Consider the following 25,776-nt stretch of genomic DNA (forward strand, 5'->3'; position numbering starts at 1 on the left):
TGCTCAGAAATTACCTAGAGAGTTCATCAAATTTTGAGCCTCCAGAAGGTCAAAAAAAAGCAAAAAATGACTTTCTGCCACCTTTTTGACACACGGGAAGCAGTCTTGGGAGATTGGAATTTTGGAGGGGCAAATGGCCACAAAATTCAGAAATTCCACTTGGGTTGGAAATTAGACATCCAGAACTTTCCAAAAATCCCACGTTTTCCTCATTTGGACACCTGGAAGTTCCTCAAAAGCAGCTCCAAAGCCGACGTGTTGGGCAGTTTTCACAGAAATTCACCTACAGCTCAGCAAAACACAGTTTTGACTGGGTTTGACTTTTTGGAGTAGATTTTGATCCTCCTTGTTGTAAATGATGTAATTTTATGATATTTTGACACTTATTTATCTCTTCTAGAATATTCATTCATGATATAGGCAAAAATTTAATGAATGAATTGGTTTCCTAGCTTATAGAGGCAAGTTGTTTTGACTGCCTAGTTTTTAGTGCTCAGTTTAGAATTGGTTGAAACAACTCCTAGGATAGTGAGCTCGACCCCTAGAGGCAAGGAAAGATGTTAGATTGCCTATATTATGTACTTTCTTGGTCACTTTCATGGTTGGACTCTTGAGGGAGAAGCTTCTATTGTATTACTCATTGTATCTCTGCAATTTTGGCAAAGGAAGAAAGACTAGGGTTTTGCAGTCCTTTTTGGGATTCCTGTGGTTACATGTATTGATGGTGTGTTTCTCTTTGTACTTGTAAGTTTGTTATGTGAATCATCTTCTTACTTTTCCTTCTGCAAATTAGGAAAATGAAGTGTTAAAGTAGAATTCATGATTGTCATGCTTTGCTTTTAAGTTTGCTTAATATCAATGTTTTCATCTGTTTAAGGAGAACTCAAGGTGTTTACTTGCTCTCCTTAGCTCCTCACCAGTCATTATTGCCCATCTGACTCTTTCAAAGGTATCAATACAGTCTCCTACCTTGCCCCAAAGAACCCCCTGCAAAAACTGTGTCCAATCCCCGCACCCAAAATTTGCCTTTCCCCGATTTTCCACCAAAATCCCAAAAATCTCAAATCAAACCTTTTATCAGTTTACTAGCCTAAAATCAGTGTTCTTTATTGGTTATCTCCGCCCTTTGAAGATCTTTGCCAAGATATACCGGAGAGAGCCCTCTCCTGCCCCGTAGGGCTAGCTACGAGGCTAAGTGGTTTGATGTTGCCTTGGAGTTTGCCTTTCTCAGCCTGAGGTGAAATTTCAAGCGCTAACAGAAGTCGTGCACAATATTTGATAAAATTTGAATAAGTTAATTGTGAAATTGATTTGATTGCTTTGATCTATGACAATTTGATGTGTTCAGGTCTTGGAACAAAGTCTTACTAATGAACCATCATATGGGTATACGCTCACAATCAATATCTTAAGGTTTAATGTAGGCTTTCAAAGTAGAGTAGATGATAAGCCATGGAAATTAGGACGCAGAGCCCTATATCCATGAAAAATAAACATGTGGATTCTTGGATATATAATAAAAGGACTAGGACATGGAGTCCGAAATATTTAAAAGATCAAGGTGTGTAATCTTGGATCCTTGGAGTAGATTAGGGTGTAGAGCCTTCAATCTACTAAGGAAAGGAAATGTATCCAATAGGGATGTGGTATCCCTATTATTCAGAAGGAAAATACCACTCACGGGTAGCTCATGGATGAATTTCCTTAATAAAATGTTATTTCTAACAATGCTATAGTGATTTTATAAAAATAAAAAGTCATGTCTAGCATCTCAAGTATGAATTTCCAAAAATAATAAATCACCTTCAATCACTGGGTAATCAAGTATAGTTGAAGTAAATCACTTAACTTATCATTAATCAATCCTAATAGTTGAACCTCGACTTAATTCTCAATATTACTAATATTATTATTATCTTTTATGAGACTGTGATATTATTATTAAAAGGGAATTACAAGTCACTTTCATCTTCTCAATCACTTCACACCTCTCTCCTTGATGATTCTCATAGATCTATGTAACTCTCTCTCTCTTTTAATAATACATTACACTCTTTTTTATCCACTCATAAAATAGTGCCATATTCCTCTTACACTCATTAAAGACATGTCATAAAATATTCCTCTTACACTTTCTTTAATGCACATGTTACACTCTCCTAAACTAAGGCATGCATACCTCTCTTTCATGGCATGAGTTACACTCCTCTAAATGGATTACACTACATGCATATTTGTTTTGGGAATAAGTTCCCTAGGACTTTGGGTTAGAACCCCAACAAATCAGAAGAAAACTACAACAAGAAGCACTCATACAACTCAGGAAAAATGCTTATGTAATCAAACTACGTAAGAGCGACCACACCTATATTTCCTTCGTTCGAGGAGGTCCTGTAGGGTTCAGACCCTCTACAACTCCCAGTGTTCTTCAAACCTGAAATTCAATCAATTCGAACATACATAGCAGTATAGAAGTAAATCATATTCATGAAATTTGACTTTATATCATATAAAAAAATGATTGATCATACATCAAAACAACATTCATATATGAATTACAACATAATTTGATGCATAAACATAGTTAATTTCAGAAACAAGGCAACATTTCTTTTATTGCAATAAGCTATAAATAACATCGAGAGAATTCACCTGAGTCTTCTTCTTCCAGCTCCAAGCAAAACCATCCCCCGGATTCATCATATGCCAGCCTTCATCAATCTTCTTCCATAACCATCACCATGATATGTCAAGCAACAGGGAGAATATCTATAATCAAGAAAACAAGGGTTTCATGAAGCTTCGGGAAGTGCATGAGGCATAGGGATTCATCAGACTCAATCAGGGATAATCTCAGTATAATAAATCTATCTCTTCTCCTCCTTTAGGCTTTCCCATAGAAGTCTATTTATTCATCATATCCCAGCCTTCATCAATCTTCTTCCATAACCATCACCATGATATCTCAAGCAACAGGGAGAATATCTATAATCAAGAAAAAAAGGGTTTACTGAAGCTTCGGGAAGTGCATGAGGCATAGGGATTCATCAGACTCAATCAGGGATAATCTCAGTATAATAAATCTATCTCTTCTCCTCCTCTAGGCTTTCCCATAGAAGTCTATTTATACTTCTCCCAATTATTTTTTTAGTTGGGAAACAATTGAGCCATGGGAAATAAGAGGTAATCAATAGGTAAAACCCATGAAATCCGCCCATAATTAAGGATTTTTTTTTTTTTTAAGTGTTTTAACACATATACGTGGGTTGGGTATTGACTGACCCACATGTACACGCTTTTGTCTCAGGGAAAAGTAGTGTACAGGGAATAAAACATTGTTTTTAATATATTTGGACCAAGTCTGGAAGGACGGGTTGCCCTAGGCCATAAACCAAGCATCACAAATACAAAGGGTGGTAAATGGTGTTATAAAAGATGCCCCCTAATATATGAGTTCAGAACGGGTACATGATGGTCGAAATGTATTAAGTGTATGGAAAGAATCTTGTCGAGACTGAGAAGGACTTCACCAAAATTCAGCGTGCCAAGCCATCAAAAGAGATCAAAAATAAAATGTTGTTTGAGGCGGGCATACCCATGCTCAGAAAACGTAAATCATGTCCGCATATCAACTATAAGTGGATTCAAAATATATACAAGTATAAAGAACTGAAAGTACATGATGGATCATCTGATCACAATCGAAAAAAGTACATGTCTGAATATCACACATAAAAAGATGATCAATGATGCTGAATGATGAAGTTGGTCACTGATGTCAAAAACTGATCCCAATAGTACCAAATGAACATGATGGAATAAAATGATACTACATCGCAACTCGGATGCCAGCATATAGGATGTCGTTGTGAAGAACTGCAACATATAATGTGGATGGTGTCAACTAGCAGCAAGAGGAGCAACTGACAAGTGAACCAAAACATGATGATGCAACCCAAGGTCTTCACCGACCGCCGCGATACACAATGGTAATAAATGATCTGAGGTCTACCATGTGAGAAATCATTTGATTACTGGTCATTGATGTATAATGTTAACAAACACGAGACTACTCACTGATAATGATAATCAGAGTCAAGGTACCCAGTACAATCTAACAAGTGCGAATAAATGAGCTGAAGTCGAACACTTGAAAGAATCTATTAATCAGGAGAAAATGATGGTTTCCCACTGTTGATAGCGAAGGAATCTGCCACTAAAGGCTACAAAGCCAAGGTACTGCCAAATGGACTCTAGATCTTTGTCCTAGAGAAAATTAGCTATAGTAGATAGGAAAAGATATTCTAGAAGGAAGCCATTAAGGCATCCTTCATAAATCTAGTGCGAGTGTAACTCGTAGGCCAATAATGTGGAAGGAATCGGAAAAAAAATTTGTAGTAACCCAACCGAAGCATGTTTCTGATGTACACAAGATGTAGCTAGCGTATGATAGAAACCCTCTAAACCAACCAATAATGAAAGCTGAGACAGAGGCGAGGAATCCACCAATAGGTTCAAATGGAAACCAAGGCACTGCACGAATCCCAATGTGTGATAATGAAAGTTGATGTCGAACACAAGGGAAACCACTCAGTCAAAGACCCATGATACTAATCGATGTTGAGCACAAGGTGACCTATCAATAATGAAAATATGGCTAGGGTGCGGCTCTAGGCCTGCCCTCAAAGCAATATGTTGTCATCAATAAGGACAAGACCCACCAACAAGAATTCAATGGAGACCTTCTCAAACCAACACAAGAAAATGACCAATATAACTGATGTGATGACAAACATGACACTAAAAACCAGGGATGGCCGACTAAAAAATAGGTCAAGAGACACCACAGAGAGGCCGACTCAGGCTTACTTCCCTTGAACAAAATCACGACTCAATGATGACTATATGGCAGCATATGATAACTCTATATAAGTTCGTCATGTAGGAGGCATGAGAAAACTATCCATATGATTGGAAGAGGTAACCAATCTAAGGAGTACTGACTCAATAACAAGGTTAAGGCATACCTAAGTCAAACTAAATCCTACCCAAATGGAGGAGAGACTTCTTTTTGAGTGCTTTGTTTGAGGGCAACATGACTAACTCTAACTGCCAACAAAATATGGAAATGTTGTCCCACTCCCGCTCTTTTTGGAATATACAATTTTTTTGTCTTTTTCTTTAAGCTGGAAAAAGAATAAAAGAATTTTGTAGTATAATGGAAAGAACGAGTTTCAAAGAAACAAATGATCTAGTTCTTGGGAGGGGAACATTCCTATGCTTAATGTAGGGAGGCAGAAATGGTCAGGGACACTCAAAGGGATGCTCTTTGCATGGGTAAAAGGATGTGTCAAGTTGCAGAAGCTAAGTGATTGCATGGTTGATTTTGCAGAAGACATGGTTAAATAAGTGGCTTAAGCATGAGTCGAAGTGAATGCGGCTCAAGGAAAAAAAGGTGCAAATAGTCAAAATGAAATGCAACAGTACAACTCAACACAAAGGAGTCTCTAGGGTATAAGGCTAGAAATCATCGCGGAAGAAAGGAGAACGTGTCTTCAATGCATAAGTCATGGCGAGACTAAAGAGGACTCCCGAGCCTACTCAGTATAGCAGCATGGGCAAAAGGGACGGCTCTACCATTGCATCATGATTTCAAAATCGGTGAGTGAAATGGTTTGCTAACCAAGATACGATGGGGTCAACCCTATGGCTAACGTATCGATGAATGGAGGCTAGTATGCAAGATGCAGCGGAAAATAGTTTTCCCTAACCTAAATGACATTGATTGAACGATACCTGCCATGATGGGTCAGTGGTCATGGGACCAAAATAACATCTTGAAGAAGTCTCCAAAATGTCCTTAAAAAACAACCCACTCTTGACAATCCAAGCCCATAGGTCAAATAATCCATGAGACAAAAATCAATTTTTGAAAAAATATTTTGCAATTTCAAAGTTATATAATGACTTTTGGACTCACAGTTTTTTCATTTCTATTTGGAGCAAAGAGCTATGGAGAAAAATAGAGTAAGCTTTCCTCTGAACAATTGGACAGTTCAAATCACCCCAAAGATATCAGATAACCCTCAAATCATACTTGTAATGTTTTGTGATATTTTTTAGAAATTTTCTTAAAGTTTTGATCATGGGAAACTATGCCCAAAAATCCAACTCTGCGTACACACAGGTTGGATATGATCAATGTGTGTATACGATGGCCCTACATGCGATTGTGTGTAAAGGGAACCCACGTGTACACGAGTTCAAGTTTGAACATAAAAATTAATGGTTGAAACTCTAATTTTTTGCAAGATGACTATCACATGGAGGGAAAGAGAGCATACCACTATTGATAATAAGGAAATGAATGACCAAAATGCACTAGACACTCTAAGAGGCTGTGGCTTATTAAAATTCTTCAAAATGCCAAACATGAAAGCCAATACGTGCTTGCTCGAACTACTGATCCAATACTGGAGTGCAGAGGATGATGCCTTCATGATAGACCAGATGCCTCTATGGATTGAGGTCGAAGACATCTATTTTATTACAAGTCTCTCCCGAAGAGGGGAGGTCATGCATTCGACTGGTAGGACAAGAAGTAGTCTTTCAGTAGAAGACTATGTCCATATATACTGTCCTGGACATCCAAAGAAGATTGGAAGTCAAATTCCAATCAAACATGTGGAAATTTTATCCTTGAGGATTCTGCTATTTACCATTGCATGGGTAAATGGGTCAGCTTTGCTGCATCAGGCATCACAAGTGTCCATGAGCCTAGTAGTGGAATTTCTTATCATGGTATTTGACTGGTGCACACCTCTTTTGACTAACATGAAGAGCCAATTGACCTCTATACAGAAGGGTCAAACGAAGAATTTTGGATATGGGAATATCTTATTCTCATTCTTCTTCAAGAAGGTACATGTGCTATGTCCCAAAGTATCAGTGTTCATCAACAGCCCTAGAGATCCACTAATGGGTATATGGGCAGACTTGATGAAACACCTTGGAGGCGGGGACATGCCTAGAATGAATTTTGATGATGAGTTTTTCACCTAGTGGGACCAATAGATCATCGCAATTGACGATTACCTGTATGCCAGTATAGATTTTCGAGGAGATCGAGACTTATTGTTACCACCAAATGTGGCATGGGGAGACATAGGTAACAATTTTTAAGGTTTTCTGGATTTTTAAGATTTTTTGGATTTTCAAATATGACATGAACATAGAAATATTTTTGATTAGACAAAATATTGACAAAAGTACCATGTTCCAGATGTGGGTCCAATGAGACCAGATGGATTTCCGAGGCACAAGCATCGTGGAAAAGGGGCCAAAGAGGTAGTAGCTAAGAGAGAGAGTCGTATATGCAGCTCAGAGAAACTTGGTGAGACTAACTCACTAGGTACCTATGATAACCATAGAGGATCTACCTGAGGAGATGCAACACCACGTGGTAGGGGTACCACGGGACTGGGTCTAGATACTTCGGTGTGTATCCAACACGGTGGTTAACATTTTAGTCGCTCATCCTGAGCTAGGTCATTATACAGACCTATGTATGACTGGACATGATTATGGGCATGAACCCAAATTTTGAGGGCATCTTGTCCTAATTTTGTATATTATTTTTTGAACACTCTATCTATATACATGCAATTTTATGATATATATATAGATTCAAATTTTTTGATGTTATTTAATTAAATGAATGATTAATGTGCCAATCTAATGCTTGATTAGCAATAGATTCTACTAATGAATTCTTAGATCATGGAATGTGAACATATGTAATATAAATAAATGATCATTGCAACATTCTCACTCTAAAAAATTGGAGATATAAATAAGGATAACGAACCTGATAAATGTTATTTAACTGTGACACCGCCAGCTATGAGTCTAGATAAACCACTAATGAATCAATCCCATAAGAAATTGCTCTGGATAGTAAATTAAGAACAACAGTATATTCAGAAATGTTATTCGAAGCAGGGCCAATACATACTCCCCTCTACACCATCAATTGGCCAGATGGTTAATAAATCACCCAAGCCGTGGAAGCAAGATTCTGAGTGTGCCAATTAGAACCATCGGTGAACCTGAAATATATCGAATCATCTATCAACGCCTGCCAAAGCAGATAAAAAAATGTCGAAATCAAAAAATTCCAGACAAATATGTACAAAGATACAATATATAAAAATATGCAATTTCTCAGTCGGAGCCTAAGCAAAATACTTCTTAAGGTAGAGCCCATTTCGGGGCTCTGCCACTTTATTCCCTTCAAAATCAATTAATTCATAGGCCCCTCTTCCCAAAACTCGCTTGACTATAAAGGGACCATACCACATAGACTTGAATTTGCCTGCCCCCAGGGCATCTTTGTCTTGGTCATAGACTAAGACAACGTCACCTTTAGAAAATACCCGAGGACGAAAAAAAGTGGAGTTGGATGCACATGCATTTTCCGGTTATAGATTTGACAAGGATGGCAATGTTTGACCACTTCAATACAGTCTTTGAAAATTGAAGGCAAAAGTAGCCTGCACGCAAAATTTTCTGGACTATTGCAAACCCTGATAGATGACCACCACAAGCTCCACTGTGGCAATCATTAAGTACAGACTCAACTTCTTCCAAAGTTAAGCAACACCTAAGGATTGAGTCAACCCCTCTGTGATATAATGTATCAATGATAACATAGTTTTTGGCAAGGTGACATAACTTTTGACGCTCATCTTTGGAGAAAGCAGGTGGGAACTTCAAAGTTTGGAGATATATAATGATATCTCCGTACCAATGATCTTGTGAAGAAATGAGGAATAAATGTTCTTCGGGAAAATTTTCCTCATAAACAATGGCTTCCTAACAAGGTAGCTTTGAAATTAATTCTACAAAAACTAATGAATTCTTAGATTTGGCTTATAAGAACTCGAGATCAAATTCTTGAAAAATAAAAATCCATCGATTATACTTGCCCCCCATCACTTACCTGTTGAGGACAAACTGAAAAGGATTGATAGCCACTATGACGAATATTTTGCACAGCAGAATGTAATGATGAAGCTACTGGACAACATGGACAGTTGTCAAGGCCAATTTCTCGATGGAAGAATAGCGTAGCTTAGGTCGTACAAAGCCTTGACTCAAGTAGTCGATTACATGCTCACTGAGAGCATCATCCTCCTGAACCAGAACCATACCAATGGTTGATTCTACCGCAGCGAGATACAAAATGGAATCTCTGCCATAATCTAGTGGAGTCAATAATGGAGCAAAGGTTAACGCCTTTTTCAAAGCATCAAAAGATCATCACGTGAAGTCGTCCCATAAAAATGGAACTCCCTTCTTAAGAAAACGTATAAATCCTTTGGTAATCTCAAGTAATTTTCTATAAATCTCCTCAATAAATTTTCCTTTCCTTGGAGACTTTGAAGTTGATGAATGGAATATGGGGGAGGAAACTAAATTATTGCCTCAACCTTGAAAGGATCAACATGAATCCCTTCAGTTGATACAATGAATCCTAACAGCCGACCATATGTGACCCCAAAAACACACTTATTCGGATTCAACCGAATTTTATAAAAACGACATCTCCCAAAAACTAACCGAAGGTAGCTAGGATGATCAATTCTCTTACGAGAACAAGCAGCTAAGTCATCCAAGTATGTTTCGATAACATGCTTGATGTCGTGGAAAGCAGAATACATGGCCCGCTGAAAAGTATATCCAACATTTTTTAGACCAAAAGGCATCTTTTTGTATGCAAACGTGCCCCAAGGACAAGTAAAGGTTGTCTTGTGTTGATCATCTGGACGGATAGTAATTTGATTGTAACCAAAGAATCTGTCCATGAACAAAAAAATTTCATTACCCACACATCCATCAACAATTTGATCAATAAAAGGTGTGGGGTAATTGTCTTTTGGAAAAGATTTATTTAAATCCCTAAAGTCAATACATACTCGGATCGTTCCTTGCTTCTTATCTACTGGGACTGTATTGGAAATGCACTTAGTTAGAGGAATGGGGTATATGAAACCTACCTTAAGTAGCTTTTCAACTTCAGCTTTAATAGTTTCCACTTTCCAAGGATTGACCAGTCGAAGTTTCTGATGAATAGGTTTTTCGTTTTCGTATGTCTTCATCTCATGTTGGACTATAGATGGACCAATTCCAGGCATTTCCTGATAAGACCAAGTGAACACATCTAGAAATTCTTAAAAGAGGTTGGTGTAGATTTGAATTTCTTCAGGGGAACAATCAAAGTTGATGAAGACATTTTCTGTTATGTTAGGATTCCTAGAGATGTTTACAGGTACAGTTTGTGAGATAACTGACATGTTACCTTCGGCAAAAAATTGTGCTGGAGCGAAAGTGTTTGAAACTGTACAAACATAACTAGTAAACAAATTGGAGAACCTATATTCAACTTCATGCAATGGAGGAAGAAAATATGGATGATGATGTAAATCTTCCAATGGTCAATCTACACCCATCATTGCCTCCAAAATTTCTTCTTCATATGGTAAGGGTGTATCCAAGCAATCCAGAGTTGAAGTAGAATTGATGGTCCAAGTCAGAGCTATATCACCATATAACTTCTCTTGTGAAAAAGGAGTGGGATGGGTTTTTATAGAGTTAATGGTAGATTGATAGCTAAGTTTCACTATATACATGGGAAACGCCATTCCACTAACTTTCCCTCCATCAAATGTGGTGGTAAAGGTCAGGTCCAAGGGTCTGGAAAATAATGAGTTCAAAAGAACTCTTTCCATGAAGGTACCCTAGAGGATGAAATTGCATTAATTCTAGCTGTAGGAGTAGGAAGGTCAAATATTATATCCATTAACTAAGAGTACATCCTAACTCCTAAATCCTCAATAGGTTGACGAGGATTATCCACCAATGGAATGGTAGAATCCAAAGTTGCGTGGGAGTCACTGGAGAATAATCCAACTGATCCATTTTAACAAACCTCCCCTCATGAGGAAAACAAAGGATGCGGAATAAATATGAAACTATTGAATCCATATCATAAATCAAATTCTTGCCTAAGAGGAGGTTATAATCCAAGTTGGCATTGATGATTTCTACCTCAATCTTTACAACCTTTCCCCCAACACATATAGGAAAGGTCTGGATAATTGCGTGTGGCCTATGAGAATGTCAATCAAATATCATCAAGAGAGTCAGTGAAGGAACAACTGAAGGTGATCCAATGGCCTTCCAACATGACATAGACATTACACATGTGGAAGCTCCCTCATCTATAACTATCCGAAAAATATTGGTCTTTCGGTAAGTGGACTTTATCTGGAAATCCATATGGTGAGGAAGTCTCTTTTTGACATTTAACATATCAAGAGTAAGCACTAAAGAATTATTTGGATTTGCTGCACTGATTACCAAAATCAAAACACTTCTCTCAGCAGGGCACGGCTGGAGTACCTCCAATGCAGACATAGCACAAGGAATTTGAGCCAAATCTTCTACAATCGAGTAGTTCTGGGCTACCCTAGCATTAGGGTTAATAGTCGAGCACTTTGCGAAACCTTTTGGTATCCAAGGTATAGAATTAATAGAGGATCGCTCAATATGAAGTGGATCTATGGCGTCGGGAATAGATTTAGCCTTAGATGTTTTGGTTTCACCATAATCACGTGCTCGTGTAGCGACGTCGATATCAGAGCTCATCATATAAACATTTGAGGAATTTTCCCCTTCTTGGTTGCCCCTTGCGAAGGTACCAGCGTTTGAAATCGTGCGAGAAAGTAATTGTTGCCCTTGGGGAAAATGGTTAGTTAGAACAACTTGGGAGCTAGAGGACCCTTGCTACACTAATAAGCACTGAGCATCTTGTATCTTAGGGCAGAGGCGAATCAGATGATCTCCATTGCATAACTTGCATGGAAACTTTACCTTTTTCTTGGACTCTTTTCTACCTTCACTAGCACCATTGTCCGGTATGTTTGCATTGCCTTTCCCTTCCTGGTTCTTCTTCTTACTTCATCCCTTCCTCTTCCCATTGAATTGTTGATTTCCTTTGGGGTTAGAGGCCTAGACAGTGTTTATAGAGGTAGGTTGGGAAGGTGTAGGTGTAGACGATGCTGATTGGTTAGAAGAAGCAGTTTGTAGAGACAACTGCTGCAATTGATTCAAATAGTTCACCATGTTAACATCAATTGATCCGACTATACCATCAGTGTGGAGGCCTGGATTTGGCTTGGCTAAACTAGCCTTAGATCTAGGAGCATCAAGTAGAATTTTCTGAAGAGTCCCAGACTGATAATATATCAGTTCTAATTGTTGGGCTCGAAAAATAGCTTTCTCTTCTGAATAAACATCGAAAAGAGACACGTCCTTTGAGATCTCAAGTTGTAATGATTTGAGAAACCATTCGAGAAGGAATCCTGGTGGGATTTCAGCTTTCATAAGCCTTTTTTCCTTCTCCATTCCTGGGTGTGATCCAAAATGTGAGTTGTGGTGTCTTGCTAAAAGTTAGCCAGAAGTTCAGTTCTGGCTTCATATTAGACAGGAAACTGAAAATGGTTTAAAAAGATATTAGCCAAATTAGAGAAAGAAGTATAGGTGCCCCCTGACAACTCTATATACCATTTGGCTACATTTCCAGTTAGGGTGCACTAAAATAACCTCAACCTGATCGAATCATTTGTTAGGGAGTTGGAGGAGCACCATCCGTGAAATGTGGTCACATGGTCTCTCGGATCTTCACCACTTTTCCCCTCGAATTTTGGGAAATCCAAGGGAAGTTTTGCTCGGACTAGAGGCCAAGTTGGATTGTACCGCATTAGATCATTTGTCAATTTAGTTAAGTATGGAAAGTTAAGTGTGGCCAGAAAGGGAATTGATGGGTGACCCTGGGAATTCCATCTGAAAAGAATGACCTAGATTTTGATAAGCACCAGGTTTCTCGAAGTAACTTGTAGAGCTTACTGAACCAAAAGGAGGTCCTTTTGGTCCAGCAAAATTCGAAGTTTGACCAACTCCTACCAAAAATCCTCTATAACCAGTGAAGTTACCCCCTAACGAAGTATTGAAAGGAGTTGACAGCACCTGATAAGGATTCCATGCATTAGAAAAAGGTGGAAAATTCTGAAATGAATTAACCGAAGAATACGACACATTCCCTTGTTGGCCAAAAAATTGATTCCCAACTCCTATCCCAATAACCGCAGGGTTTTTCCAACTCTAGAAGGGGTTACTACCTTGACTAGTAAAAGGAAAAACACATTGACCCTACTGTTGGATTGGAATGTGGTATATGACCGCTTCCAAATGGGAAACCCTAAAAAGAAGTTGATCCACTCATCATGGATGTAGAGGCGGTCGATGGTATTTCCAAAGGAATTGAAGGAATCTTGTGAGACGACATTCCATAAGGGAAAAATCCAAAATTGGATGTAGTAGCCTGAGAACTTCCACTCATTGACAGAACATAAGTAGACCCAAAAATAGTTGTGCCAGGAGTAATAGAAGGGATGGAAATAGTCCCTCCCCCTTGTACAGATATGGCAGTTTGCATGCTTGCAACACTTGTCATAGATGCCATGCTTCTAGTAGTGGTCATCGAAGAAATAGATGTATGTAAACCTGGACTCGAAGGCCTGTGAGTTGGAGTTCCGATGTACAATATAACATCTAGATGGTCAGGAGCAAGAGGAGAATTCGAAGCCACAACTGACTCTGAAAGCTCTTCAACTTCGATATTATATTTTGAGTGAAAGAGTACTCGAGAAAGAATTGGTGTGTTCCTCTCTAACTCTCTACTAGTGCCAGGTTTATCTGAATTAATTACCCCAAGCGGAGGATCAATCTCTAATGCATGTGATACCATTGGAAAAATCACTCCTATGCCTTCTAGGAGAAGGCTCAGTACTTGTAGGTGATAGCCCTCAAAGTCTCCTAGACCATCGAGATGGTCGGCCAGCCACTTTGAATTATTTAAAAGATCTACTTAAAGACTCAAAAAATTATAGAGCTAGGTCAACTAGGAGAAAATAACACTCACTAAAAAGTCCCTAAAGATATCAGTAATCAAACAAATCTCGAGTATTTCCGCTCTAGGTGATTAGGACCAGACACCAAAATACAACAAAGTTAATAACAAGGGCTTTCCAAAAATAGATTGGTGTAATTATGCCCTAGGCCTACTAGTGAAGGTATTAGAGGTAGTTACACTGACCTCTAGACAATAGCCTTTTCCAGTGTAAGCCCCCAAGCTTCACAAGGGTGCCCTCTAGAAGTACTGTTGAACGTTATACAACGTCAACCTTAGGTGCCACGAGATTCCTCTCTGCAACCACTTGTGTGGTGCCTAGGATAGGCAACTATGGTCACCAACTCATATCAGAAGTCGAGCGAAGCAGTCATGAGGTAGGATCCGACACGTAATAGAAGGGGTATCTCTCATCCTTATCTTCACTCACCCTCGTGCTTTACTCCCAGTTACAGAGCTTTCTCGATCTCCCTAACGCTATTGGATTTCGCTCATAAATCAAAATTCTATGTTTTGTAATTTGGAGCGGCCTTGGAGAGTTAACTCTCCTCTCGCCTAATCCAAGGCCCCAATAAACCTAAACTTGTTGGTGTACTTTGATGACAATACAAAAGTTATAGTTTATTTTAATTAAGCGCTTGATTTTAATGGTTGTTCTTTAAGTCAAGGGTATAGATGGAAGTGAAACCAATGGTGTTTGTATGACACAAAAGAAATTAATGAAAAACTAACTACATGAATGCAATCATTTTTCTTTAGATGAAAAGAGATCTCTATATGGGTTTTATGAAACTTCTGTAAAGCAAAATACTTTTCTTTTCTTTTCTTGAAACACACTTCACACACCCAAAAACTAAAAGACTATGAATGCTTTAACAATGCAAACTACCCTAATTCAAGATATAATGGAGATGAAAAATCTTAAATTACTCAAAAAAGTGAAAGCAATTGTTCATAACTATCAATGAGCCAACTTAAGTTGAAGAGGATACAAATTTTGAACACAAAATTCTCTCCAAACAAGAAGGATTGATTGTAAAAAATCACAATTCACTTTCAAAAATGAAAAGAAACCAAAATCAAACTTGGCAAAAGAAAACGAAAACAAAGTTTTTTTACATCTTTTCTTTTTCAAGAAACATTAACCAAAATAACTTTTTGAAATCACGCAAAATGCTACTAAAACTCACAGATCGAAAAGAGAGCACAAGGAGTCTTTGCAAGTTACAAACTCGAAAATGAACGAAAACTTGAGCAAAAAAGCTTCAACTTGTACTAAACGACCCAAATAGCATCAAAGAGCTTGAAAAACTGACCAAGAAGCTAGAAAAGAAATACTTTAAAATTCGTTAAAAAGACTTTCAAAAAGCAAGAAAAGCTATAAGGCCAGATAACGAAGGAAAGCAAAGCAAGTAGATCTAATACTAAGCTTGACACTGAAACTGAAAACAATCTCATGTTCTGGAGGACTAGAACAATCAAGAACTTCTGAACAATGCCTTGTGTGCCAAAACACCAATTACAAACTTGCTCAAAAAGAAAACCTAGGCCAAATCTTTTCAATGACGAAGAGACTTCAAAATAGTAAGCTTGCAGAATAATTAAATTCTTCATATAAAAATTGACCACTCAAAAACTAAAAAGACTAGGCAACAAATCTATCTGGGTAGAGGGACTTGAAAAAAAAATGCAAAAATTAGTATACGCAATAGTGTTCAGACATAGAGGCGTGTACACGCACTTCTAATTTAGGAAACTTGCATATACGCAGGTTTACTTCACATAAACAAGCGTGTGTATGCTACTGTAAATAGAGTAAAAGGCATATACAAAGATTTGCAAGAAAAATAAATAAAAAAATCCAAATCAAAAAGATCAGACTTAAGTTCTAAGACTCTTGTAGACCAAATAAGACTGTGACAGCAAGCAAACCAAAGACTGAGCCTTGATTGACACTGAACAACCCAAATTAGGAATAGCAAGATTGTTATCCCTAGTTGAGTCTCCAATTCTGTTTCAGGAATAAGTACCCTAGGGCTTTGGGTTAGAACCCCAACAGAGAAAAATCAAACTACAACAAGAAACATTCATACAACTGAGGCAAAATTCTTATATAATCAAACTACATAAGAGCAACCGTACCCGGATTTCCTTTGTTCGAGTAGGTCCTGTAGGGTTTAGACCCTCTGCAACTCCCAGTGTTCCTCAAACCTGAAAATCATTCAATTCGAACATACATAGTAGTATAGAAGTAAATCATATCACGAAATTTGACTATATTTCATATAAAAAAATTATTGATCATACATCAAAACAACATTCATATATGAATTACAACATAATCTGATTCATAAGCATAGTTGATTTCAGAAACAAGACAACATTTATTTTATTGTAGTAAGCTATAAATAACATGGAGAGAATTCACCTGAGTCTTCTTCTTCTGGCTCCAAGTGGAACCGTCCTCTGGATTATTCCTATCCCAGCCTTCAACAACATTCTTCCGTAACCAACACAATGATATCTCAAGCAAGTGTGAGAATATCTATAATCAAGGAAAGAAGGGTTTCCTGAAGCTTGGGGAAGTGCATGGGGCACAAGGATTCTTCAGACTCAGTCAGGGATAATCTTAGTATAATTACTCTATCTCTTCTCCTCCTTTAGGCCTTCCCATAGAAGTCTATTTATACTTCTCACAATTATTTTTTTAGTTGGGAAACAGTTGGGCCATGGGAAATAGGAGGTAATCAATAGGAAAAACTCGTGAACTCTACCCATAATTAAGGAAATTTAATTTTTTAAGTGTTATAACACATATACACGGGTTGGGTATTGACTGGCCCACATGTACACGCTTTTATCTTAGGGAAAAGTAGTGTACATGGAATAAAACACTGTTTTTAATATATTTGGACCAAGTCTAGAAGGAGGGGTTGCCCTAGGCCATAAACCAAGTATCAAAAATACCAAGGGTGGTAAATGGTGCTATAAAAATATTTATCCTCCTTTATGAAAATGTTTTGTTGCTCCTCCTATATATGTGTCTCATGTATTCTCACTTGGGGGGGAAGTGCATTGTAATACCAAGAATTAGAGAGTCTTGGAGAGTATCTAAATGTTGTCAAAATGAATCTAAATTCCTAAAAAAAATTACTAATTAGTTCTACCAGGTTGAGTTGTCCATGAGTGGTATTGAGAGGAAGTGAAACTTATCTTCCTCATTTTGCCTTGTATATCTCTCTATTGTTATATTTTGGTACTACTTGGGAGCTCTTACAATTCAAGGGTTCCAGGGGGAGAAGTTCTCCCTGGATATGGTTGGGTAGAAAACAAGATGGTTCAAATGAGTTGGTTAAAGGATCAAATATGGATCATATTCTCACTGATTGGAGTTGAATATCTCTTCAGGTATAATTTTCATTGTCCTAAAATTGTAGTATAGCTTTATCATAAAATAAAAAGTATAAATTTAAATTGTTGTAAGCATCTAATTTTGGTTTAATCTTATGTTATCTAAAATCTTATTGGCTAGTTGAAAATGAAGACTGAGAGTGGTCTATATGTGTGGATGTTTAGATATCAAGTTGTTATGGAATTATTATTGGTGTATTTGATTGTACTAACCTTGGTATTCTAGAATTTTAGAAAGGAAAGCCAAATATTGTTGAAGGTAATTACAATAAAGAAATTCCAAAATACTTGGGTAAGAATTTCATGAGTTATGGTTTTGTTTCAGGTAATTATATGCATGTCTTAGAAAATGTTTCAAAATATTTTGTAAAGTGTTTGACAAAATCCATGAATGAGTAATGTTATCAATTTATATATGCATGAATAAGTTCTAACTTGTAGCTTACCATAGAAGTAAGAAAATAGACATATACCCAAAATATACTTGGAGGAATTAAAAAATCATCCCTTAAAAGAAAACGCAAAAAATAATGGCAACTAAAATATGGTTTGGCAGATCAAAGGCTTGAGGTAAATTTCAGTTATGGCTTATGTTTCATATTCTTATCAATAATTCAATGTTTTTTTATTCAATTTTCTGTTATAATACTATTAGAATTTTGGCAAAAAGCCTTAATGGTTGTAGCATTTAGGGCTGCCATGTGTTTGTCAAATTGTAGTAGTGGCTACAATAAGGTTGAAAAATTATGTCAAAGGAATTAGCTTGTCAAATTATGTTAAATGTGTGAATTCAATGAGCATATCTTAGTAGCATAAATCTGAGTTTTCTTTCCTCATTTAGATTTGTAGATGAAAGTTTGCATTCCATGTGTTTGGAAAAACTCGCAAATGAGACATTAAGGATCTACATTTTTTTGCTTTAAAGAATCACATCCCTAGGCGTTCTGGATGTGATTCAGCCCAACATCAAGGAGTATCCATGCCTTATGATCCAGTAACCCCCCATTTAATTCCAAAAAAATAATTTTCAGAACTGAGATCATAAATATGGGCGATTTTGCAGATTATTGCTACCAACTGTGTGTGCCTATTCTCAAGTTTTTGGTGAAGGATTATGATGATTTGTTTCTATTTTAATATACCAATATTTTAAGTTTTAAATTATTAATTTTATGAGTTAAATAGGTTGTGTAAGAATATTATATTCATGTTTCTAATGGTTGTCAATATTGTCAAAGAGATGATGGCCGCCAAGTGTTTGAAAAAATGCCTCAATGGTTGTATATTGTATGCTTGCAAACTATTTGTCATAATGATTCAATGGTTGTAGCTATTTAAATTTATATATTTTCTGTAAAAGTACATTCTTAAGTGAAATTAGGATTTGTAACCAAGATGTTCTTGAATGTCTCAATGAATATGCATGATAATCACATTGAGTTAAAATTTATGCTGATAAAATCAAATTTGGATGCCACTCCTATTGAACTAAATTCTCCTTTTAAGTAAAGAATTCATAAGCATGATATTTAAAATAAAATGAAATTAGTCACTCATGAACACATTTAATTGCAACAGAAGTAAATGATTATCTTGCTGGAAATTGTGGCTCATAAAGTTTGATATTTATTCATCCCACTAAATACTCTTTCCTTAGGATGATTTTTTAGCTTGAGGATCAATTGATGGTTGTTGTTTGGTAGTTTGGATTTGTGGTTTGAGCGAGACATTGGCTTTGGGCTTGTCTTGGCAGTTGGAAAAAAAAATATCGCGTTTTGAGTCTTAGTGTTCAATATTTCTTTATAATATTGATGGTTGGTAAAGTGAGACCTTACATAAGGTTTGAGAGCCAAGTTAAAACACTAGGGCCTAATGGGTGAGCATGCTTGCTTGTAGGTTTATGCACGAATGTTGGTTTTTCATGCATATTGAATTATTGTGTATGTTTACTTGGAAGAATATTGGTTGCATAAAAGATATTATTATTATTATGTCATTTAGAAACTCATGAAAGAAAAATAATACCTTCTCATATTCCTTTATATTTTTATTTAACACAAATTACTAGAAATTTGATAAAGGACTTAAAGACATGTTGGGAAAGGATGTTCTTGAGAAGTTGGGGTTAAACCCAAAGCATGTGAATGGATTTATTGTCAATGAGAGTGATATATGTGGAGTGGATTCATGGTTTCATATATATTTAATGCATCATTATCAATGTGATATGGGCCTATTATCCATCTTTACTAGCTGAAATTATATCTACCAAGAAAAATATTGGCCTGTTATAGACATTTTTGTGCCTTACAGCATGAAGCATGAAATGTCAATAATCTAAGGGATCCAAAGTCCCTAAACATGTTGTTCCTACCCCTAGAGGAACAAGGTCAGCAAACCACAGCACTAAATATCAATTCTCCACCTGAAAACACTCAAAAACAAGCAAATTCTGGATCATGTCAACTGCTCCACTGAGCATCTGCGCTGAGTGTCAACTGCTCCACTCTGTACCTGCGCTGAATGTCAACAGTAATGAAGGCTACCTGCGCTGGGCGAGATTGGCCAAGTGGCACAGTCATTCATCAATGTGTCAATGCCCAGGAAGCTTCTAAAATGACACTTGGATCAGGGAATTCGCCTTGTGATGAGTAAGAGGATCTAGATCTCCAAGTGGAAGCAAGAACCTCCAAGTGGACTCAAGAACTGAAGAATAACTGAAGTGGGAGAGGACACTAGTCAGCTTCATGCCAGCCTCAAGCTGACTCATCCTTTCTCCAAAACTCCTATATATAGAGCTCTCTCATGAGGTCTAGGGAGGCTGGAATTTTGTGACTGTAAGGAAGTGCTGTTGGTTTGAGTATAGAACTATTGGGTGATTTGCTTGAAGGAGGTGAAGAGGAGATTTCTTTCTGCTGGGAGGTGTTGCTGGATTGGGCCTCTTATGGTTGTAACACTCTCAGAACTTTACTTCTTCCATTAATAAAGCATTTGAGGTTCTTCTATATGCATGTGTCTCAATGGCGTATTGATGCTTGTATATTTGATTTATTCTAATCCTTGAATCAATTACAGATGTATGCTTCTTGTAGTTTCACTTTCTTGTGCTTTTGCAGGATCTTCGTGTAGCTGGGCCAGTGAAAGAGCAAGGAGCTGGGAGCAAGCAGCAAAGAGGGAAGATTGGATCAATCATTAGTGGAAGATAATGGTTAGTGGATCTCTTTCTCCTCTCTCTTACATCTCATAAAGGAGTAATCTTGAATAGCTTTGCATTCGGTTGTTGCTGAGGTACTATCACCCTTAGAGTGGGATAGGGTCATTCCGTATTGGATACTTTTCCCAACAACAAATTGGCGACTCCGCTGGGGATCGTATCTTGTTGGTTGTTTGTGTTTTTGCTATTGATTTCATAAACACAGGGAGTACCGAATCGAACTGCATTTGGATCTTTCAAATGCAAAGTAGAGGGCAGCTACTCTAGCTCAGTTTCTGGGCAAGTTAATGATTTGAAGAGCTGATCCACAAGGACTCTAAATAGCTCTTAGTGATAGCTTTTCATCCTCCTTTTCATCCCTTAGTGTGTACTTGACTGATAGCTTCTGATTTGGCCAAAAACTGTGAATTTTTGAGCAATCTGTGACCCGGAAACCAAGAGAAACGAAAGTTTTGTTCTTCAGTGCAGGCTGTGTGAAGGCTGTCTGCATTTCAGCGCAGTGGTTGGGTGATTCCTCCACGGTGAAGCGATAAGTATCAATACGGACTTGTGCTCCCACGTACCGTCGCGTATATATTGGGAGACCCCTATAGGAACAAAGCCTTTATCCATAGGAAACCGTGTCGGCCGCCCTACTGATCGCAATGCAGTGAACACAGCATTCACGAAGATCGACCACTCGTACCGTAAAACGTATTCTGTGGTTTTGCGAAAAGTTTGGCACACCCTCTGCCTAGAACTCCAGAGCAGTTTCTTTTGGCCTTTTTCAAACTCTATAACTGAAAAAGTCCATCTGAGCATTTGTCACTTCGGGCTCGTTAAAACATCGAAGGAGACTACAGTCATCTTTAGCTTTTTCTCGACTCTTTAAAAGTGAAAAAGCAAGTTGTGTCTAAGCGTCGTTAAAATTTATTTTAAATGGAATAATCATCACCATTCCCTCGTTGATCTTTGAAGTTAGTCTATTGGCATCGTAAGTTCTTGTAGAATCGCTAAGAAATCTTTTGGATAGACTAGATATGTCTGAACAACCGTCGACATCTAGGACTGTGTCATCCGACACAGCAGCAGCAGAGCCTCCTGCTACTACTCCAACGATGTTCGCTGGTATACCATCTGTCCCGGCAAATTGTCAACAACAAGCCGGAGTCCAATCAGGGACGACGACATGGTTAGTTCCTATTTCTTCATCCGGATTATCATCTGGTATTTCTTATGTTGAAACTCAACAAATTGATCCAATGTGTCTTCAAAGGCCAATTTACCCTTTAAGTACTAGATTTCCACCATATGGAGGGCAGTATGCTCTTTCATTGTTCCCTCCCAAAGAACAACCATATGGGAGTTTACAACAAAGTTCAGGTCAAACTGGAATTACATCCAGCGGTTGGATACCAATACTACCTCAACAACCAGGGGTTGTATATTCAATGCAACTAGTATACCCTGTGTCGAATATTCCCACCATACCTCCTATAGTGAATCTGTCGCAAGTACAAGCTCCACCTGTTGTATGTCAACCCCAAGTTTCTCAGGTTGCAATACAACAACCTCTTGTCTCAACGACTCAATCACAATCTCAGGGAAGTGCCTCCTTATCTGGAGCGACTCAAGCTCAAACAAGTACTGTGACTCCTCATCTTGGTCAATCATCCAGTATTGGTCAACAACAAATGGTCCAACAACCAGAGCTGGTTCAATCGCAACAACCGCCATTCCAGCAATCATATCAAGGACCTGAGCAACAAGTCTTTGTAAGTAATGGGCAACCATACTATAATGGTTATGCCCATCAACCTTGTCAGAGTTGCCAACATTATGCTGGTTTGCAAAGACCCATTGCTCAGGCGATCCCATCTTATCCTGGGTATGCTTCGCCTAACCTGAATCAACAGTTGCCCTTTGTAGCAACTCTAGAATTACCAGATCTAAACCGGCTGATGAATGATCCAATTGCTTATGCCCCTTGGTGGCCAACGATTCCACATAAACTTCCGTCAGATATTCCTAAATTTAATGGAAATCTGGGTGAAGACCCGTCGAATCATGTGATGACATTCCATCTATGGTATTCATTGAACACCCTGAATGATGATTCGATAAGACTTCGCCTCTTTCAGAGGACATTAACGGGTCCAGCAGCAAAATGGTACATTGAATTGCCTAGAGCTTCGTTCGACAACTTCAGTACCTTAGCCACAACCTTTTTAACCCATTTTCAATTACCAATAAGGTATGAAACGGGAACAGAACTCCTTACCAACTTCAAACAGACGACTGCCACCCACATATCTAATCATATACATGAGTGGCGACGTCGTCGTAGGATGGTAAAAACGTACGTTCCCGATCAGCTATTAGCTGAATGGTTTATCAAGTCATTACTTCCTGCCATCACAGAAGATGTGGGAAAGGGGGGAGTCATAACAGAAGAGCAGGTTATCGCTCATGCGGAATATCTGGACTTGGTATATACTCAGTCCGGCATGCTCTACGACAAAATACCTGATGCCCCTAGACCGGAATTCTCAATTCCTCCTCCTCCTAAATCAAACGATGACTCTCACACCGGCGATAGCGTGATTAGAAAACACAAAATTTCTAGTCAAAATGCAAATGAAGAACTTCTTGCCTCAGAAGTAAATGCCATGTTGACCAACAAGGGCAAACAACTGAAGCAACTAGGGGGCAAGAAGAAAAAGAAAGGGAGAAAAAGGAAACCCCCGGTAGGGTGTCATACATGCGATGAGGATCATTGGACGAAAGATTGTCCACATATAGCTGAAGTTAAGAAACTCTTTAAGAGTTCAAAAACCCCAGCAGTATTGACTGATCCGTTTCCCAACCCAAGTCAAAATCTGGTTGCTAATCAAAATGTTTCCCGATCCCAAGTGCTAATGTTGTCTGTCTCGAAGCAGCAAAATGATGCTTTGACAAGGAATAAAGATTACGGGAATCCACGGCTGTCGAATAACAAGGCTAATGAACAACCTAGTAGTTCGACGATGACTTTAACCAAAGCTATGCCACCCAACATTCCTGAACCAATGATAAAGTCGCCAAAGGGAGTAGTACACAAATCGACATTTAATCCTCGTGCCAAAATAGCACAAAATTATAATATAATAGAGGACCTGGCTCAATCGTCGTCCGCTATGTCGACACTTGAGGTACCGCAAAATTGCCCCTCCCAAGAGCAAGCTTTATTATCAGCAATAGGTGGGATTGGCCCAATGGATTCCAATCTTGTGGCCTTTGATCATAAAGGATATGACCCTCAGTTACCAACTCAACTAGCTTTCCTTATTCAAGTGAAAGCCCTCAACAAAACTGTTCATCGAACAATTATTGATGAGGGGGCATCTACATGTCTTATGTCGATGAGTTGCTGGAAAAATTTAGGCTCACCACCCTTGTCGAAATCATCAACTACGTTAAAAGCATTTGATGGACGATCATACACTCCATATGGGATTTTAAGTAACTTGCAAGTTGAACTGGGAGGCAAAACAGTAGGAATTGATGTTGAAGTAATTGATGGAAACCTCGATTACAACATCCTACTGGGAAGGCCCTGGATATATGCCATGGCCGCAGTTGTGTCGACCTACTTCAAGAAGATTGCATTTCCCTTTCAAGGAAGAATTACTGTCGTCGACCAACAAATTTTCCTCCATGACAGTTCACAAGTTACGGGAAGCATTCCAATGATCCATGGAAGCGATCATTCGCTTCAAAATATTGGGGTAGGCCTCCTAAAAGACCCTGCCTTAATGGGTACTTTTGCCCTACCGCCTGCAAGTGATCTGGCGGAAGTGGCCACAATGGAAACCTACAATATGAAATCTTCTATATCCAATGGATTCAGAAGATTCCTAAATATTTTGTCGGCATGGATCATCGCCCTAATAGAAATACTGTAAATACAGTGGGCTCCGAGGACGGTTCTAATCTCATGTCAACCTCGTTAAAAAATGAAACAAGGAGTCATGAGGATAGTTCTTTTACTGTATCAACCTCATTAAAAAATGAAACAAACCCCCTTTACAAATCTCAAAGGTAAACCTTCATTCCAACCACCGAGTTGAATGCAATGAAGCTTGGGAGGCATGCACCTCGATTTGCATTATTATGCTGGGGGCATGCAAACTTATCACCGAGCAGTTTTAGCACATAGTTCATGCTCGTTAAAAAATAAACATAAGATCGAGAAGTTTTACCGCGGAATTTATGCTCGTTAAAAAATAGAAAAACGAGATCCGAGCAGTTTTAACGCGGAATTCATGCTCGTTAAAAAATAAACACAAGCATTGAGCAGTGTTTTGGCGCATTCAAGCTCATTAAAAAATGAACCCATCTCGGTAAATAACCATTGTGTATGTAACCTGATCAACCATAAAAGCCTTGGTCGTGTTTTGCCCCTGCCACCTCCACCGTCATTTGGCCGATCGTTCACCTCCATATGATTGTTTACCCATTTTGAGGAACAGCTGCGAAGAGTGATTTCACCTAGCCATCCTTGTGACACTGCTGTGATTGGAAAATTCCAACCTGTACCTGGAATCTGCTGCTATCCCTGTTTATCACTCGTTCCTCAAAAGACGAGTCTTCTTTGAGCTCTTTTCATCTGACTCGTAAAATATTAAAAGTTTGCCGAGTTTTGGCCTTCCAGCTCGTTAAAGTGACCGGAAGAGCTATCCCTCCTCTAGATTTTAATCTTTTTGGACCTGAGGGATTATTGCACAAAAAGGTCGAACGCTTGTTTTATTCGGCTCGTTAAAGTTATCGAAAACTCATTCCTTCTGTATTGTTTTATACTTTTTCGGACTTAAGGGATTAGATGATGAAAAAGGAATTTTGGAGTTAACTTTCTGTACCTTTTCAGACTCTCTAAAAATGAAAAGGACCGAGTTTTCCTTGTCGTTAGACTCGTTAAAATGATTAAATAGCGACAAACTTGTCTTTAGACGAGAACGAGTTTCCCTATCGCTAGGCTAGTTAAAACATAGTGATGGGCTTGCCCGAAGGGCAGGTTATAGAACAAGCATATGTTATCCTCCTCAAGCTTGACAAAAATAAAGAGGTACTGGTCAGAAATGACTGGGGAAAAAATTGGGAG

The sequence above is a fragment of the Pinus tabuliformis genome, chromosome J (genome assembly GCF_031772625.1).
Source record: "Pinus tabuliformis cultivar Carrire ecotype Pingquan chromosome J, CPIR1, whole genome shotgun sequence".
Classification (NCBI taxonomy): Eukaryota; Viridiplantae; Streptophyta; class Pinopsida; order Pinales; family Pinaceae; genus Pinus; species Pinus tabuliformis.